This window comes from Lepidochelys kempii, chromosome 15, assembly GCF_965140265.1.
Source record: "Lepidochelys kempii isolate rLepKem1 chromosome 15, rLepKem1.hap2, whole genome shotgun sequence".
Lineage (NCBI taxonomy): Eukaryota > Metazoa > Chordata > Testudines > Cheloniidae > Lepidochelys > Lepidochelys kempii.
Genome location: NC_133270.1, coordinates 26,036,726 through 26,042,449, shown reverse-complemented (window position 1 = coordinate 26,042,449; position 5,724 = coordinate 26,036,726). Strand labels below are relative to the sequence as shown.

The 5,724-nt window shown below is 46.9% G+C and overlaps 1 protein-coding gene across 5 annotated transcripts in view; it reads left to right on the top strand.

The window, feature by feature from the left end:
- Window positions 1-3,115: 3,115 nt before the first annotated feature.
- The window catches only part of CAMKK2 (calcium/calmodulin dependent protein kinase kinase 2), a 46,794-nt gene continuing 44,185 nt past the window's right edge, over window positions 3,116-5,724 (top strand). The window contains exon 1 of one of the 5 annotated variants that reach the window (XM_073312288.1): window positions 3,116-3,622. The gene's annotated coding sequence lies outside the window, so the exon portion shown is untranslated. The remainder of the gene's footprint in view (window positions 3,623-5,724) is intronic. The other 4 variants (XM_073312287.1, XM_073312285.1, XM_073312286.1 and 1 more) reach the window with 4 other exon arrangements.

Sequence of the window (5,724 nt, the reverse complement as noted above, 5' to 3'; positions counted from 1 at the left end):
CTTTGTTTTTTGCTTGTAATGATTTGTGGAAAGTAGATGTTTGCACACTTCTCATTTTATTCTGTAAATAAGTAGTCGTCTATTGTAGTCACAAAATAGGAATCAGATTTTTAAAGAAAATGCCTGTGTTGTTCACAGATTTAACGCTAGGACCAAAACTAAGAGGTATTGGCAGGAAAGGGTGTGGAGGAGGGAGGGGTAGTGATGCAAGAAATTCCTGTTGTAACTAATGAGATTTACACGCTGGTAAATGCAAACAGTATGGAGATATTAGAATAGAAATTACAGACAAAGGTTCTTTCTGCTAACTTAAAATAACTGACATTTCTTTGAATGTAGAATTACATTTAAAATGTGTCTTTGAGTTTAATCTGTCTGCAGGCACTATTTCTAGAGATATTAGCAGAAGGGAAAGAAATAGAATCCTATTGATGCAGGACCTTTGTCCCACTGCTTGCCCTTTCTGTTGTGCTAGACAGACATATATGTGCAAAGAATAGTAGGAAAAAGTAAAACATAGTAGATTCATTTTGGTGCAGTGAGGGAACCTATATCCACTTAAACAAGAGTTTTTATTGCAGATGCATTAATGAATGTGTTTCATGGGCACTGGTGTATGTGCACTTCACTCACTCCAATTTCTGTATCGATAAATGAGGACAACAGCTAACTTAAGGCTTAATTCACCTATCGTTGGATCCATCCTTAGAAGAAAACTTTTTAATTTTAAATGTTACTATATTGTGGGATTTCATACGCTTAGCTAGTGTGTGTGGGTGGGGTTGTGTTTAATATTGGGGAGCAGTCTGAGTCCAGGGGATAGAGATTCAGGAAATCTGAGTCCTGTTCTTGGCCTGTGGGGTAAGTAGTTTCACGTCACTGTGCCTCCGTAGGATACTTTTTGCTCCTGTAAAGCACTTTGAGATCTACAGATGAAAAGTGCTAAATTAAGAGGTAGTTTATTGTTAACTGGTGCAAACAAGATGAAAACTAAATCTACTGACTTCAGCGGAGTTACTGTGATTTATTTGGTATAGATGAGATTTTAAGGGAGGCTGAATAAGTGTAGCTTAATATTACTTTAAACCGTTCTTTAGTTTACATCACGCTGTGGATGTTGGCAGATAACTCGGTGTTTCAACTCTAAAACAGTAGCTGCATTTGAGACCTCAGTGAAAAGTGACTCTGGTTCCACGCAGGAAGCTTTATAAGGACACCATTTTAAATAAAACCAGTGTTTTGGCCATTATTCAACCCCTCTGATGGGAAAGCACTTGAACTTCAATCCATAATCCTGTGAAATAGTCGACTCTAGAACACCTCCTAGCACTTGCATTACAGTTGTAGGTCTGTCCAGCTTCTATAATGATAAAGGTTTCTTGTCAAAATAATAAATCTCAGTCATATAGTTAATATTGATCTGGAAAATGGACTGATGTTGAAGTGTAGAACCTTGAAGTGATGCCTTTGAAGAGGTCTGAAAGCAAAACAGAAGGTGTGAGGCGATGCTGTGTTCGCTCCGTGTGGGGGATGTGTCTCTGAAGCTTGCCTGCTTTTCTCACTTTGTGAGATGGTCCAGTTAATCTGATCTCTACAGTTTGAAAACAAAGTTACCATGGTGTTAAATAGGAGTGGGTTTGGCAAGAAAGACGTCATTGTTAGAACTAACAAAGCAGGGGATCTCACTGCAAAGGTTGGTACTAGATTTGGCAATGACATGCAGATGTAGGCAAGGAGAGGAATTAAGTTTATGAACTGCTATGCTCTCTTTTTCTCATAATTTAAAGAGAGGATGGTTGCTTTAACATTCCTGCTGCATTTTATAGCTCCTTGGATCCAATCTTGAAGTGCTTCACAATCATTTTAATCAATTTTCCTCAGAACACCTTTCAAGAGAGGTAGGCAAGATATTGGTAGGGCCAAAAGTTGACACACTCTGTTTGGAAAGTAGTTGTAATCCTGGATGGGAGCTGGAGTGCAGTGGGGCATTTAAAACCTATTTCAGTAATGGGCAGGATGGTAATGCATTTGTCCCTCACATTTTCTGTGTTTATATTTTGTGATGTACAGTATGGTGTAATATGCTTTGAAGTAGTTTGCGATCTTTATCTTCTCATATGGACAGTGCTAGTTGCTGCCAAACACTGAGAGTCTGTCCCATAAAGTAGTGGCTGTAAGTGTGTGTACATTTTGCTGAAGATTTCACTGTTACACTTCCAGGACTAGTTTTACAATGTGTAGGGCCCCAAGTTGCTTCGTACTGTACTCGTGTAGGGGGCGGAAATCTGGATGTGAACTATCTGCAGCAATCTTGCTGCTGCAGGGGGGAATGAGGTTGACTCATGAGCTGTATAATCTGCAGCTAGAGAATAAAGGCTGAAAATGGCCACTTTTTTGCTTGTGCTTAAAGTTGTTTAGGATCAAGAAGTGGAGATGGAAAAGACTTACGCTACTGGGGTCACATCAGCAACTAGTGAACCTCTCCTCCCCTCTCTCTTACACACCTACTCAGGCAAAGGTTTAAAGAAAACTCCTTAAACACAGTTTTTGCTTTGTTGATCTCAAACAGGAATTCTCTCATAGCCTGATGGGTCACTGTGGCCAGACCTAAGCAGTGTTCAGAAACCATGCTGTACCCTAGCTCTGTATATAGTCTAGAGCTTCATTGTTTAAACATGGCTTGGTCTTGTCTTTGGCTGCCTACTCTTGTTAGAACCTGGTTTGGCCAAAACATAAGTACAGGTTGAAATCCTGGCTTTACTGAGTGAATGGCAAAACTCCCATGCACTTCAGTAGGCCCGGCTTTCACCCACTTTTTTTTTAAATTGATTAGCCTGTGCATACAGAATCCTGGATGAACTTTATCTGCTTGCATGGGATGGACTTGCTCCCCCTTTTAAAGGGGACATTACATTGGCCCTGAGGCTAGGGATGAGAATTCCAGAGACTTGGGTTCTGGTCTCCATTCTGCCCCTGGTTTACTGTGTGCCTTTGGGGGAAGTTACTTCTGTGTTTCCTCATCATCAAAATGAAGATTATTATATTTTCCTTTGTAAAGTTGTGTGGGCTCTGTGGAGGAAAAGCTGGACTAATTTCTAAGTATCATTTTGATTGTTAAACTGATCAAACAGGCTGAACAAAATTTATCCTTAGCCAGAAGGCCAGGGAAGAAGTTATTCCCCGGAAATGGCTTTTCTAAATGGTGAACAATGAGGGATCTGTAAAGAAACCGAGGGAGACAGGCACACTCAAGCACACGAGGATATAACAGAGAGCGCGTGTCTTGAGTGCCGCCCCTGTTTTCCATTCCCTGCTGGCATCTGCCGCTGTCTCTACAGCTTGAGAGCAAAATTGAAAGCAAAAAGGCGCTGGGAGAGACCAGCCTGCAAGCTGCACATCTGGGCCAGTCAGCGAAGCTCTGGCTTTGCAGCGGCCAATAACGAGGGTGCTGGTGAAATCTGACTCTCTCCTTCTGGGCCGGAAAATCTCCCAGTCGCAGCCAATCGAGGTGTCGCTGGCAGCAGCTGGGGGAAGAGCTGCTGCGCCGGGGGAAGGTGGGGATCGCAGCGCAATGGAGACCCAGAAGAAGCGAGCTGGGGCTGCGCCCGGGAGCGCTTGCTAGGTAAGCAGGGGCTCCGGGGCGAGGCGGGCATGCAGCTCGCTCCTGTTCCCGTGAAGGGAGCCAGGCACCGGAGACCGGCGGCAGCGTTTTCCGCTGGTCGGTGGGTGGAGGGGCTTAATTCTTGCTCTGCCCTGCAATTGGGAGTGCGCTCCGGGCGGGGTGCGGGCGCAGGGAGGGGATGGAGGGAGTGAGCGGGTTTTGCATCCAGTGTCTGGCTGGCAGGGGAGGCCTGGGCCAGCCCAGAGAAGGGGAGTCGCTTTGCCCTGGGGAAGGGAGGGGCACGCCGCCCGGGCGGGCGGTATTCCCCGGTATCTCCGGGCTGGATGGTGCTGCATCCTTGGCTAGTGCAGAGGGTGGACCCCAAAGTACCGGAGAGGGACAAAGCGAGGCCTGGGATTGGCTGGCGGGGCGATGCTGGGTGGAAGGGGAGCTGCAGCTCGGTGGAGGGGATGGGGCTGTGAAGGGTGGCTGAGCTGATGGCTCTGTGTTGTGTGGTAAGGCGGTTCCCTGTAGCGATGTGATGCAGGGACCATGCTGGGAGGGAAACGAATAAGATACTGGGGGCGGCGGAGGGGGGACACCCACAAAGGACATGGGATGGAAACCTGGTGGGAGAGACTCAGCACTGCCTCTGTAACTGGCCTGGCTTTGTTTGGCTCTAGTGGCCGGTGCTTGTCACTCAGCTGAGGCTGGGGGCTGAGAGGTGAGCTGGGATCCTCTCCAGCTCCCTGGGCCTGGGAATGCTGCGCGGATGGGGCGCCCACGTGCAGAACCCAGCAGCTGTTGCCATATAGGAATATGCACCCCTGAGTTAGCTTAGTCCGCATGCCCTTAGGGGGAGCCTAGCTTGGATCTGCCCTCTTTCAAATCTGTGTGTGGGTGGGGGTTCATTCCTCATCCCCCCCCCCGTCAAGCCCTGTCCTCTCAAACACCCACGATAGTGATGGCTGGGAAGAAAGCAAATCCCCAGCCCCCCACTTCATTAGCTGAAAGTCGAGTGGCCTCTTCCCCACCCTGCCAAAAAACCCAAACCAACTAAACAGCAACACACAACCCCACAGCAGCCAGACTGACAGGCTCTTCAGACCCTAGGGGCTAAGGAACTTGCAGCACCTGTTCCCATCCCCAGCACGCACACAACCATTTTTGAATTTTTCTCGGGTTGGGGAAAAAGGAAACTAGTTTTCACTTCTGTTTCTACTCGGGTGTCTGGGTTTTTATGCACTAGCCTAACGTGCCAATGTTCGGGTGGCAAACTCTGATGAGGGAGGGTTAGTTAAGAAAATGTTTCTGTTGGAGTAAACCCCCCCTCCCCGCATTCTTCCCATTGGATCTAGGTTTGACAAAGACTTTTTTTTTTTTAAATAACCATTTTCATCCTAAGAAAATGTAAAGTTGGGGCCAGTTTTGACCTGGTGTGGTGTCTCTCTAAATGGAGATGTGGGAGCTGCAAGAACATCAGTCTTTTAACTCTCGGGGCAGTAGCAATCAGTTTATAAACTGATTATTTGTGTTTGTATGTTCTGGGAATAGGAACGATACAAATAATTCCAGAGCCGAAGTGGCCACCATTAAATTAGTCTCCCCTATAGCTTTCTTTTAAAAATAGACCCACTGCTGTAGGCCTGTGTTCACCCTTTTTTTAGGATTGTTCCAGATTTTGTCATGAGTTTAACAAACAGGTGCAATATGCTAATGTTTTAATGTTAGTAGCAACCGCCCCCTTCCTTGTTCTAGGTTTCCCTGCAGCTCCATATGTGTCTGAAGCAGCCGTGTTTAGTAAACCCTTTAACAGTCAGGTTTCCCTCTAGCCTCCCACCCTAGCTCCTATTTGTTTCATTTTGCATTGCATCCTGATTTCTGGCTCTGGCCACTTTTACGGCCACTGGGGCCTTCTTGTTGATCTGACTTGTATCTCCTATGGCAGGGGCGGGCAAATTTTTTGGCCTGAGGGCCACATCAGGTTTCCAAAATTGTATGGAGGGCCGGTTAGGGGAGGCTGTGTCTCCCCAAGCAGCCAGGCATGGCCCAGCCCTCGCCTCCTAGTCCTATCTGACACCCTCCCACCCCCGCCCTCTGACCGCCCTGACCATCGCCCCCCA